At 36.6% G+C, this 14,415-nt stretch overlaps 1 long non-coding RNA gene across 4 annotated transcripts in view; it reads right to left on the bottom strand.

Annotated features, from left to right (window-relative positions):
- LOC106560045 overlaps window positions 1-14,415 on the bottom strand; it is a 271,539-nt gene that overhangs the window by 255,871 nt on the left and 1,253 nt on the right. For 2 of the 4 annotated variants that reach the window (XR_005373900.1, XR_005373899.1), the window contains exons 2-4: window positions 14,033-14,128; window positions 13,530-13,615; window positions 4,691-4,930 (exon numbers count right to left, since the gene is read on the bottom strand). This is a non-coding gene — a long non-coding RNA (uncharacterized LOC106560045). Of the gene's footprint in view, window positions 1-4,690; window positions 4,931-8,106; window positions 12,102-13,529; window positions 13,616-14,032; window positions 14,129-14,415 lie in introns of those variants that run through there. The other 2 variants (XR_005373902.1, XR_005373901.1) reach the window with 2 other exon arrangements.

Genomic DNA, 14,415 nt, shown 5'->3' with positions numbered 1-14,415 from the left:
AATTTATTCTACAAAGTCTAAAAATATAATCTGCAAAACAATTTTCTTTACAAAAGAACTTCAAAAATAACTAATCAAGGACTTCTTAAATATACAAATGTAAAGCATTATTATCACTAATGTAATTTGTTATTAACTTTATATACATGGGGACCACTGTGTTGAAATTATCCCAAAATGAATTGAAAATGTCTCTTATTAGAAGGACTATAGGTGACAACATTTAACCTTTTCTCTTTGTCTTCATTATGTATATATGTGTAGCACTTAACTGAATTAATACAGATTTCTATCACTCTGCTTTCAAATCTGGTGATACTTCTACCCACATCCTGCCAGTCATTCATCTCTTTTCTAATCTATATACAACTCTAAGCTAGAAAGAACGAAGCAATGGCACTGCAAGCAGGTACTCAAGACTAGTCGTATCACCTTACCACTTTTCATATGAAATTTTTTAACCAGAAAGAAGTTTCTGTAAGCACCAAGCACAATGTCCCAAACACGTAGGACTTTATTTCACATTTTTAAATAAGTAAGTAAATAAGTATATGAAGTTAGTAGCAAATAAGTTTGGGAGATAGGCATTTTGCTAAAATAAAACTAGGAGATTTAGGCACACAGGAAAAAATCAAAGCATTAAAACATGGGTGAGCATTTTGTAATCACAAATTATGCGTTCACAGAGGACGTGACTTCTTCTCAGACCACTGCTTGTGTAAGAATGGTATTTTTGCAAAGGGTAATGGGGGCAGGCCCTTGGAGCAGTCAAATTTGATAAACTTTGTCATGAGTTTCTATGTGAAACTTACTTGTTCAAATGGCAATAACTACATTTTTTTTTGCTTTTAATTTATTTTTATTATCGTTTAGCCATTCCTCATGAAACAGGAGGGTTTTGTTAATGTAACCAAGAAATTCTTTCAAGGTCTCCTTCTGGGGACTCAACATCTTAAACCACAGTTTTACTTCCACTGACACATTCTTAAATACTACCTTATGTTTCTGCCAAGGAAAAAAAAAAAAAAAAGGGAAACCTACTCTATATCCAGACATCCCTTTACACCTTTTCTTTAAAAGCCTTCTTGCCATTAGAATGACAAAGTTATTTTAGTGGTTCTCCCACTAATTTAGTGTTTGGGGCAAATTGCCTAGTGGGAAAACATTCAATTTAATGGCTAATGAGAAATCTACTTTAAAGCAACTCCTGAAGGAAATCTTAAAAAAGAACAGCTAAAGTTGCGTTTGTTTTCTCTTCCCAATGCAAAACAACCATAGTCACTTACTAATAACCCATTCTCTTTCATCTCTGAGTTCTATAACCCTCACAGATTTCAGAGGTACTTAATTTTAAATTAAAAGGTCCTCTTAACCTGCTCAACTTTTCTTATTCTCCATAGCACTTTTCTGACATAGGAGATGATTTGTTTATTTAATACATTCATTTGCTGCTGTCTGTACACACACACATGAATTTGAAGGCAAGAATTTGTCTATTTTATTCACTAATATATCCCAAACACCTTGGCACATGACAGGTGTTGAGTATGCATTTCTTGAATGAATAAGTGAATTAATCAACCAAAATTTCTTGCCATTTTTTATTTCAAATTGAAGTTACATTGAGCATTGCAAGTTATTAACTTCTGGGGGAGCCTACATGTAATAAACTTGAGTTCATAAACTTGAAATCTAAATTATGATTGTCCCTGCAAGTACAACCTAAATAAATGATTTTTTCTAGGCCCTAGCCAAACATACATACAAAATAAGTCAACTGTACTCATCCTGCAATATCCATCAACATCTTGAAGATGTTATTTATTTTTTTATTAAACCTAGGCATCAGTAGTGAAAAAGACTGAGACCTTGATATATATAATAATATATATTATATAATAATAAAAAAATTCTTAGAAAGACATATTCTATGGGACTATGGTAGGTCCAAGCATAATACTTCTTTCAGGTGAAAAGATATTCATCTTTAACTTGCTATTTGATTCAAAAGCTATCTGAAGGAGAAAATTTTTCAGAAACAGGGAGGCTAAATCCTGGGGTCCATTGCATTTCTCCAACACAAACAGGAGCAGATTTGGGTTGGTCTCCTAACATTTGCATGGTTTCAATTTGTTTTTCAAATGAACTTAGCTCAGTATATTTAGTTAATGTCTTCTTAGTTTCTACAGGTCTATGCCAATTTTAAACTCCAAATACTTAAGGGTATTTAGACTTCCAAATGCTAGAGAACCATATCAAAAAACAATAAAACCTGTTGGGAAGTACTTAAGAAACACTCAAGTTCTGAGAACCTATCTTTTTGACCTTGAAAAAGAAAAAAAGTCTGAAGAAACAGTTTCTCTCTGAATTTCTCTAAGTCTACTTATTTCATATTAGAATTAATAAGGCTTAAATATCAGCTCAAGAGAATCAAATGATCCTAAAATAATTGCCCAGCATTAATGTGAGCATTTGCAAGCAAGCAAATCTATTTGAAAACTATAAGCCAAACTATAGGCCAAAAATTGCAAAGCAACTGACTACATTAAAATGAATGAACAAATTATAACAAATTATGGTGGGTCAAGGAACAAAGCAAGCAAGCAAACAAGCATTAAAAAAAAAAAAAAAAAAAAAAAAACCCGCAAGGGAGAAAACATATACAAAGTAAATACCACTTCCTCAGCAGTATAGTAGCATTTGGTAATGTCAGCCCTACACTGCTCATTATTGACTTGATCCTCAGCAAGTGTCTGAATCTACTCTATTCTCAATTTTCTCCTCTATACGTAAGGATTTTGGATTAGATAAAATGGTTTTAGTTTAAAAGGTAAAGAGATCATCTTACAAAGCTCAGTATGTCAAACAAAACAACAGAAAAATTGCAGGGTACCGGAGTTTGACCTGCTTGCCTCTTTGGTTCTCACCTCCACTCCGTCCATCTTCCAACCCCATATGTATCTGAGTAACCTTCATAAAACCGTTGGATGCTCTTTGTGAAAACTTCTGGAAAGAATGGCGTCAATGGACCGCTCTAATGAGGAATGTTCTTATTCTCCATAAGATGCCACAGTATGGGTATCGATCATCCACTTAAAGTTTTTCTGTTTCTTTATATCATGTATAATTTTATCATCATACTCATGAGTATAATGCTTTCAGAGTGGATATGAGGCATAAGGAATAGCAATTTTGTACTTATTCATAAAGATTGATATTACACCTCAAGATAGTAAATCGAAAAAGTATTGAATTTTTCCAATTAGCAGGCAAAGCACATTTACTTGTAATTTTTAAAACAGAAGATGGAGAAGCAGAATAAAAAGTTCTCTTATCACTGCTTTGATATGTAATTCTAAGAAATTTTGGTTTTAAAATTCTGATGCTAATATTAAATCAACTGGCCAGTGTATATTATACTGTTTCTAATGGATCTTTAATAACCTTACAAAAAAAGAAAAAAAACTCTGTATCTTTCAGAATAAACCTGAGATTTAAAATACTTCCCAAGCACACACTCTTATTTGAGGAAGTTTATCTGATTTTCTCATGTTAATAACAAGAAGGAGGGGGGGAGTTTAAAATGGGAGTTAGAATTACAATAAGCTTAAATACGAAACTGTTAACCAACTGAGATATCTTCTATCTACCTGTAATAAAACATGAAATTTAGCTGTGTATACTGCCACCTATAATTCACTGATATATAACACCTTCTTCTCAGATAAAAAAAAAAAAAAAAAAAAAAAAGAAAATTTGCAAATATTGCTGAACACAATACAAATACAGCAGGGATTCTGTGACCATCAGCAATTTAAGAGAACAGCATCATATCCAAAAAGATGTTCTTAAATGCCATGACCTTCATTTTTTAAATCTACTTTATTCCTAATTATTAAAGTTAAAATAAACTATAGAATCGATAACATTTCTGTCTTTACATCTAAAATTCTTCTTCATATGTAAAATTTCAGAGCGCAGAAATAGAGGAGTTCTCGTTATAGTCTCCAATCTATAAATCAGACCTCATGCTCTCATGCATGTCCTTATTTTAAACATAAAAATGTTACATAAGTTATGAGAAATGCAGCTAAATCCAAACTACTAACTTTAAGGGTGAGGGAAAAAAAAAAAAAAAAGCACTTTTTTAATGGGGCGTTTATTATAAAATTGTAAATGAATTTTCCCAGCCAAGATTAATTCAGGTGTGCTATTAAAAAGAATCATGACAAAGATCAATAAAAATTTTAAAATAAATAAATCATGTGCTCTAGGGTGATATTTACCTCCTTTTTTTAACTTTCAGAGATGAATATCATATATTTAATTCCACAAAAAGTTAAATAAAAAGCGATATATTAAAGCATAACTGAGTGAAAAAACAAAAACCTTTTAGACAAATTTTAATATAAATTTCAATAAGAAATAACCATAAAAACAACCATTAACTTAGTTTTTCACAGAGGACATTGTCAAAGCTACCTATGCATGTTAGAAATACTCTCCACTTGGAATCTGAAAAACAGGCTGTTATTTTAGGACTCTCTCACTGAAAGAAACCTTTTAAGAGTTTCTGGGAATCTCAGCACCAAAAATTGGGAAATTTTTCTAATTCTGGTAATGAGGGATAGGTTGAGAGGCTAGCAATCTAAATTCCCTTCCTCCCACATCAGTGTCAAAAGGAACTCACGTTGCAGTCAAGAGAGGTCCAAAAGTTTCAAACCTCGATTTCCCCTTCCAGAATCTCCATCTGTTGCCACCATTGAGTTCCCAGGTGCTCCCAGGATGCTTCCCAGGTGAAGACCACTGTTCTCTATTTGAGGGCCTCACGTTGTGGGAAGAGCACAATTTCTGCTGTTTCTCACAGATTTGTTTGAGAAGTTCTTTTTCTTGCTTTGAGAAGTAGAGCTGAAGAGCACAACATTCGGCCCTGTTGCAAGAAACGTGTCTGGAGTGATGTAAGCATGCCTCATGTGGAAGGATTTCAATCTAAAACGGAAACAGAGTTTCCAAAATGCAAAATCTCATGCAGGCGCTCTTAGGGAAACCTGGGAGACTTGATTTCCCATAAATGTCCCATTTACGAAAGAAAACTTATCTCTGACCCAATGAACATCCTCCAAGAGTCTCTCCCTCCCCTCAAGCCAATAAACTTACTGCTTGGATGCTGGCTGGACTCCCTGCTGTCTCTCCTTGTCCCTAAGTCCCTCCCCAGGCCCTTAGACTCAGCAACACCTTGTGCATTTTGCCTTCTGACTTGCAATTCTTTTGCTATTCCTGAATAAACTCAATTTCTGGTCATTCGAGTTTACCTCTTTCTTCAGTTGATAGATACTACCATGAATCTAATTGTCCCATGGTTTTATATTTTTTAATTAATGCTCAAATCCAGTGAGGAATCCATTTTCATATATCATGAAAGATGAAAAACCAAACCTTTCTTTTCACAACAGACATGAAATTTCTCCATTTTAAACCAAGCAAACGTCTACATATCACCTGATGATGTGTCATCTATCCTATCCCATTGATTCTTTTTTATTTTCTTATACCAAAAACATAGTTTTAACTACTATGCCTTTTCCCCCCTAACATGTGTACTTTAACTTTATACTGAAACCCTTTCTTTCTGGTCAACTAATCCTGACTTTATTAGTCTGTGAAAAACCTCACAGGACTCCTCTCAATCCTGTATATGTAAAATAGTTGTCAGACCAATTAGAGAATTATTTCCAAACTCCATAACATCTAAGCCAAAATATGGGTCTTGCAGTTATGGAATAAGGAAGCTGGGGAATATATATATAAATAAAATATTATTATTTTATATATATATATAAAATATTATATATATAAATATATATGCAATACATATAATGGCAATATATATATAGTCAAAAGGAACTATATATATAGTTATATATAGGATTTATTCATATTTGTATATATACATAATGTGTTTATTCATATTTGTATATATAGTCAACATATACATATGAAATAGGGTGAAAATTAGAAAAAATCATAATAATTTATCACTTTTGAGTAGTAGTTGGAGAGAGAAGAAATGAATTTTATTAGTTCTGAGTATTTATACAATGAACTTTCCATCTTAATTTCTTTGCAATAACCAACTTGAAAAGACCTTTCTCAAATACAGATTATTAAAAACATAGATTGTGGAATTGAGTAAAATATCATAGAAATATCTTTCGAGATAAATAATAGTAGAAACTTAAAAGGTCAATCATTCAGTTATTTAGTCAGCACAACTTTATGAAGTACTGGTTATGCAGCCAACAAATCCATCAAAGATGTGACCATCCAGCTGAATGTTTGTTAAGTTCCTTGGGCTTAAGCAGTACTTCTCTCTCTTATCTGTCCAGCTGAATGAAAATACGTTCTTGTTAAATTAGATACTTAGGTAGTCTGAGTAGGAAAGGTTAAAAAAATTCTTTAAGAAAATCAGCAATCAGCACTTCATCATTAGATTAGCAACAGCCAAGGTCCTCAAATACATGTGCTAATGAACAACCAATAATATCACATTTTATCATAATTCTGAGGCTGAATATTGGCTCTTAGCCCAAATCATACCAAAAGCATTACTCAGGTATGATGCTGAATGCACCCTTGCCTGCTAACCTTAAATTTGGCCAAGTTCTTGCAGGTGGTGATGGGGAGGAAAAAATCCAATGCAACAAAATGAAGGCCTTCTGACAGTGTAGATAGACTTAAGGGACGGAGTCCAGAGTAGGGATATTGCCCCATAATTGAAAAGATTACTTTGCTGTTTTTATGCTTTCTATAGAAAAGCTTTTTGCTGTCACTGCCTCACTTCTTCACTGTGCAAATCCCTCTAACCTGCTTCGGATAGTTCTAAAATCATAACAAAAGGGCGCTTGAGTGGCTCAGAGTAACTGACTTTTGATTTCAGCTCAGGTCATGATCTCAAGGTTATGAAATCCAGCCCCGGGTTAGGATCCCGCTCAGCACAGAACGTGCTTGAGATTTGCTCTCTCCCTCTCCCTCCGCCCCCTCCCCCTCGTCCCACTCATGTGTATATACTCTCTCTTCCTCTCCCTCTCTCTCTCTCTCTCTCTCTCTCTCTCTCAAAAATAAATAAAATCATAACAAAAACTGCCCTTTTCTGGAAATCTCTGCTTAACTAATTGGTTTTGTTCTAGTCTGTTCCTTATGTACCTGGAAGTCACAGTCATTATATGTTTTAACAGTTTTTTAATACTGATTAAGAAGTTATCAAAACTTTTAATGTATATTCTTTATCAAATTGAGTATGAATCCTTAAAAATATATAAATCCATGATTTATGTATCTTTTTTATTCTTTCAGTATCCCTATGACTCTGCTCCTATCACACCAGCACCCATGCATGTTTTTGTTTCTAAAATTGTAAGAAGCTGCTGAAGAAAATACTAATAACAGCAATATTAGGCAGAAAAATTGCAAGGACAGGATGCTGAAGAGAGTTAAATACAATTGAGGCTTGAGACTCAGAATTGGTCATTCCAATAAACTCATTCTATTTTAAGTAACTGATTTTCACTGGTTTGTTTTTAATTTTGAGAATTTAGTACTTATCAGGATGAACAGAGTAATTAGTATTAAGGCTTTACACAAAGAAACTGGAAAAAATAAGTGAATCTATCAAATAAGAATACTTTAATCCTAAAATTTTGATAAATATAGATGAAAAACAAATTTTTACAATGGCAGAGCCATGTTCTTGTCAAAACAATTTAAAAAATCTATCTACAGGGCAGCCCAGGTGGCTCAGTGGTTTGGCGCTGCCTTTGGCCCGGGGCCTGATCCTGAAGACCCTGGATCGAGTCTCATGTCGGGCTCCCTACATCGAGCCTGCTTCTCTTTCTGCCTGTGTCACCGACCCTCTCTCTCTCTCTCTCTCTCTGTATCTCTCATGAATAAATAAATACAATCTTAAAAAAAATCTAACTACATATCAGTATTATCATATAAATTAAAAACTTACAGAAAATTTAAACTTATCTGGAAGAAAATAAATTTTAAAATAAAACACAGTTAGGAATAAAGGTCATTATTGATTTTTATGTTTTGGTGCCTAATTAAAATTTTGTTAGTTTAATCTTCTTCTTTATTATTTGCATCCAATCTTCAAGTTTATATTATAATTTCCTATAAAACAGAAACCACGTGGAATTGTTTTTGCACCTCAAAGTAAATATTTTAGTTTGTGTTCCATAAGGGAAATAAAGCCACTAGGAATCAATGCCAATTATTCTTAATAAGTGTCTTATTTAAAGACACCTCATTCAAAACATCTCGCTATAATAATATTTAACATTTTTTGAGAGTCTACCATGAGCCAAGAATTTTACAGAGAGTATTTTAGTTAAGCCTCACAATGACTCAACAAGGTCAATATATATCATCATACTTTAACAGATGTTCAGCATGTTTGACACATTGACAGTTTCAAAGGAGTTAAGTAATGTGTCCAAGTTCAGATATTTTGAGAAGCAGGGATTTGAGCCCAATTTGGCTTAATTCTTAAGCTTATGTTCTTCATAATTTACTGATGTATCATTGCTTGCCACAGTTGGGTGCTGTTAGAGATGAGTAAGACATAGAGCCTATCCTATAGGGCTTACATCACACATACTCTGAGTGGCTGGATACAGTTAGTTTCTTCTAAAAGAAACATGATATTCTCCTCCGTCAATACTTATTATCACCATAATAATACATATTTTACTTACAGTGGGTAATTAAGTTTCCATAATCATCTTTCTTTGATTATTTCTTTCTGTATTAAAATTGTTTTAAAGTTGATTACTTCCATTTTCTGCTGGCACAAAATTGTCAAATAAATTTGTTCAACTTCGAAATTTCAAGTTAAAACAATCTTTTCTAAGCAACACTGAAGAAATGAGTATAAAGTGAGAGCTGAAATTTCACGTGAGTATAACAGTTTTCCTTTTAAATCAAAGACCAGTTCAGAAATATACACAAAATAAGAACTAATATTTGAATTGTATCAAGTTGATACACTGCTTGGGGTTTTTTCCAGCTTTTAACAAACTCTGATAAACTAAGGCAATACTTCTGGGACCATTGATCAACATTGTACTTTTCAGGACTGGATAAAGCAGAGACAGCTTCCTTTTGGACACGTTTGTTGTATCAATTTCCATTTTCAGTCATTAAAACCTACAATTCCCATGTCAGGCGCTTCTACATGAGAAAGAGATGACTGCTATAAACCATTCAGTCTAGTAAGAAAACATAATCAAGCTTGGGTTCCCTGACAATCCACACACACGTACACACACACACACAAAATTTAAAAAACTCCTCCTTAAATTAATTTATGAATCTCTCCATGGCTCAACTCAATATTTTAGCCATTTTGCCTAGAATAGAAAACCAGTACTCTTGTCTGTACAAAATCTGGATGAACCCCACCTCTAAATCAGCTCTTTTTGTTTGTTTGTTTGTTTTACCTCTTAAGTAAATCTAACTCAAACTAGAAAAATATCATGATGTAGGAAAGTAAGCCTTCACATGAGCATCAAAAGGCCTGCATATGAATTTTGTATTAGTTTTGTGAGTTACTTAAATTCTGAACATCCTTAGTATCTTTACCTTATCATGTTGAAATGATAATACCTAGAGACCTGGAGAGAGATTTGATAACTTATGTAAGAATGCTTGGAATACACTGGATGTTTAAAAGTCAATAATCAGTTTCCTCTAAAACAAAACAAACAAAACAAGAAGTCTAATAAAATATAGCCATTTTACAGTATAGCACTGCTAGACCCATTTAAATAAGACATCGTGGAAATCAAGTTTCTAACACAAAGAATTATACCAACTAAGCAGGCAGTCAAACTGAAATAGATAATTCTTTTATTGAAGTATCTATTTACTGTTTACTATTGTAATTCCAATTACTAATTACTAGTGCAATTCTCAAGTTACATTTGATATTCTTTGCATGGTGTCTGTCTCCAATAACATTTCTGAACTCTTCAGAAAATAATGCTATGGCTTGTAACCCTAATCACAATTTGGATAATCTCATTTTGTATTTATAAACTCAAGGGGCTTCCCCTTAAGAAAACAATTTATACTTGCCAAACACTAGCATTATGCTGACTGTATCATTGTCAGATAAGAAGCAAATACACTGGGGAGGAAAAAACACAGACTTCTAGACACCTTTCTTCTTACTTATATAAATTTAATCAGGGCTTGCAATTAATTTTTGAAATTGTTCTAAATCGATCTTAATGTTCAAACCTTCATTTCTACCTTTGGGCCCCATCAGTAAAACCCGCATATCACTCATGTTAGCAAAGCAGCTTGCCTTTTAAATGTGATGTCTTGTAGTTCTTATTTACAATCCTAATCACATCATTGATTTCAGTAAACTTTCAGTAAGAGTGATTATTAATGCTGTCAAAAGCAGAACCTGTGATTCAATTTTTTTTCTTTTGCTTTTTTTTTTTTTAATAAACCTAGATAATTAAGATCAAGCCTGATAATATAGCTCTGGAAGCCCCAGAATTAGGGGCTTTGGAATTAGGAGTTTCCTGTGGTTGAGTATGTAATACAGCAAAGACACTGCCTTCACTTAAAATTCTACCCACACCCTAAAATACTTATATAAGCTACAAATGGTTAAATAAAAGTGCTAGGAGTAGTCACTCATCATCACACAGAAGTAACTACACTTTTTTTTTTCCAGAGTCAAAAAACAACCACCCCATAAAATTTTATCTGACTGATTTTTTTTCCCTGTAATTTAAGACAGTCATAAGATCTATTCTGTCTACTAAGGCCAAAACAAAACTACGGTATATGACCTTTTTACTAACTCAGGGGTGTCTTTAACACACTAAAGAATTAAACAATGTTCTGGAAAAATAGGATAGACAAATATGAAGAAGGTAAGAGATATTTTGGAGAAATCAGATTTTTCAATATCAAAAGCAATGAAGGGAAAAGTTAAGATGAAATCACATTTTTTTTTTTTTATTTTCAGAGAAAGAGGTCATGATAAAATAAAGATTGTCATTCTAAATTAGATCTACTTATTTGCATTCTGAAAGAAGGTGTGGAAGGAAACAGAAGTTTCCAAAGGTCTGTTTATCACTCAAAGACACAATATGTGAAGGAGCTGCCTAGAATGTTAGTATGTTCAATGTTCACTCTCCCCATACTCAGGAAATATATATATATTTGGAACCCATATCAGACACCATTGCCTAATTTAAAAATATTCCTGGACCTCTATTGATCAATATCTCTTATAGAAAGGATGAGAGTGTAGCATCTGAACTGAAACAGTATTATTAGAAAATGATATCGTGAGCATTAGGATGTATAATTCATGTTGCTTTCATTTGCTCAGACCATTGTAAAAATCCATAAATCATTTTCTTCTTCATGTATTGCTTAAGTGCAATTTGTCATTTTGCATTAGAGGGCTGCTTCAGCTCATCAGTGCTTTTAATTCACTGTTTAGAGTTTAACAAAATGCTGGCCCCGTCTGATAACTGAAAGACACTGAAATGTGAAGCCGCACCAATATTAACTAGGTTAAACAAAATGGAGAAGAACATTTCTACTTGGAATATCAGGTAATGCTTTAATGGAATATCCAGTGTTCCCAGTTCCCAAAACATGGATTAGTTTGCTCTCTGTTGAGTTCAGAGCACAGTCTCTAAAGAGTTCCCTTTAACTACAAATGTTAGTATATATACAACTAAAAATGTATAGCACATGCTATAAATCTTTTCTAGAAACTGTAGTCAACATTCTCTCTCTAAATAAAGTAGAGGGACAAAAACTAACACAGTGTGTCTGTGCCATTGTCTTCAAAGCCCTGCCTTCCCACCTCTTAGGTTAGGTTACACTACTACGAATAAACCGATTTCATGGACACCCATAAGAGATGCAGTACAGTCCGGGTCCTCTGAGTTTGCTCTCTGCACTGGAAATGACAAACGTCAGGAACCATCTAGCTCAATCCTGGCCGAGTCTGGTGTTTGAAAGACTTCTTATTGACAATTTAAATTTTTTTTCTTCCATTTCTTAAAAAAAAAAAAAAAAAAAAAAAAAATCTCAAAGCTCTGGGCACACTGCAATAATAAGAGGATTTAGAAACAAATTGCTTTCAAGTCAAGTTAAATCACTGCAAACACTCATTTATCCAAACGGCTGGTTAACAAACTTGTTTCCCTCCCGCCTTTTCCAGAAAAGGGTTAGGGAAGAAAGCAACCCTGGTACCTAGTTTCAAAGTTTGGAACCAAGTATATAAAAAATGCATTTGTGGGATCCTTAGCGCCCCCCCACCCCAATTTTTTGCTGTAACTTAGAAACCAATGAAACACGCGCCTGTGCATTATCAATCTCATACACCAACCAGGACTTTTATGAAAACTGATTTGGGTACACCCCTTGAATTAGCAAGGACTGCTTTCCCCTTCTGATTTAGGATGCAATTTGGCCCAAATGGTTGCTCCCCTGGACGGGGAGTAGGATTGTGTTCTCTAGGTACTGGGGCTCCCTTCCCGGTCCAGGAACTGGGGGTGCAGGGTGGGATGCAGTATCACAGGATAACTCTGGATTTCAAAGAGGTCATGAACCCAGCTACCAAGGCTCTTGTTTATGCAAACCTGGCCTCACTAAATTCCAGGGTCCACCGAAGGGAATGCAAAAGGAAAAGGAATTAAGAGGCGTTTTTTTTTGTTTTGTTTTGTTTTGTTTTTAAGGCTTTTGTGGGTGACAGGGTGGGGCTGTTTAAAGGTGCCAGGGTAAGGTGGCAGAGGCGGCTGTGACTGCCCTGAACCGAATGCTCTCGCTACCCTGGCTGCAGCTCGCTAGGGGAGGGGGGCCGGGCTCGGGGCTCGGGGCTCGGGGCTGCTCCCCGGTCAGAAGACCTGGTCTCACCCCGAGGGTCCCGGGCAGCCGCAGGGGCCAGAAGCCAGGGACGCGAGACCCCGGGGGCCCCCCGGCCGGCGTGGGCGGCGCGGACACAGGCCTGGGCCACCCTGGAAAGGCTGCAGAGCCCCCAACAGGCGAACCCAGCTGAAGGAAAGCTGGAGCCTTCTCCGCCTTGCCCTTTGCCGCTGCCGCCGCTAGGAGACGCCTGCAACCCACGTTTGCATTTGCAGAGAGCGTCCCCGGCTCCAGCACGACTGGACCAAAAAAAAAAAAAAAAAAAAAGGCAGCAGCTCCAGTGTTACAGTGGATGTAGTGATTATTTACAGGCCAATCTGGCCATCTCTCCACGCCCTCGTCCCCAACCTCTGGAAGCTCCACGGCTCCCAGCGAACCGCCCCAAGTCGGCTCAAACTTCACGTGCATTCCGACCACACCAACCCCCTCCCCCGGTTCCGGATCTGCATTGTCATTCAGCCCACGCGTCTCTCACACGCAAACACGCGTGCACACGCGCGCACACACAAGTGTTTCCAAACGTATAAAGGGGGAAAAGAACAACAACATTAGAACATTACCGTCATTAAAAAAAAAAAAAATTGCTCCAGGATTCTGATGAGTCAGCTGGAAGAGCTCAAGATTTTTTCATTTCAATCCCGCAGATCTGAGAAAAAAAAGGGGGGGGGGGTGGAGAGAGGGAGAAGTACGGATGCAATGCCTGCCGTTATTAATATTCAGATACACTATGATCTCCTTTGCATTGATCCACAGGTCCTTTTTGTAAACTGCCGCCCCCTTCTCGGCAGCAGACGCGAGGCTGAAATCATTGCAACTGCAGCGGTTTTCTGTTGGGCAATTTGCTGCAGCTGAGAAAGGATTAGCCATTTTTGCAGGCATCTCTCCCTCTGACCGCTCCAAGGCGGGCCCCGTGTCCATGAAGGAGCCTGGGGCGGGGGGGGGGGGGGGCGCCCGGGCCCTGGACGCGCGCTCGCGGGGCGCACGGAGCCCTGCCCCGCTCTGCAGTCCCGCGCGTGGACACGCGCTCTCCTGACGCCCCCGCCGCGGAGACAGGCCGACGTACCTCGGGGCGGGGAAGGGGCTCTCCTTTTCTCGCAGGTTGTGGCGGTGTCACTCTCGGGTCATCCATTAGCGGGAAGCCGCAGGGGACCGTTCTGTACTGTGGTATAAGATGAACACTGAACAAGGGGGGGGCAGCTTTAGGGGATAAACAAACAACCCCCAGCAGCCCATTAATGAGTATTAAAAAATAATATATATATGTTTTAAAAATGTTTTTTTTTCTTGGATAATTGACAGTCATCTCCGTCTCTAACATTATAGAGTTCGCGCTGTATTTTAACTTCAGGAGAACGGGATGCATCTGCCCCCGCGTCGGGGAGGCAGGCAGTGGGCCCCGAGAGCTGGCCAAGCGCATCCTTCGAGATCAGCGTGTGTGTGTGTGTG

The sequence above is a fragment of the Canis lupus genome, chromosome 19, assembly GCF_011100685.1.
Source record: "Canis lupus familiaris isolate Mischka breed German Shepherd chromosome 19, alternate assembly UU_Cfam_GSD_1.0, whole genome shotgun sequence".
NCBI lineage: Eukaryota > Metazoa > Chordata > Mammalia > Carnivora > Canidae > Canis > Canis lupus.
This window is presented reverse-complemented; position numbering and strand designations above follow the sequence as displayed.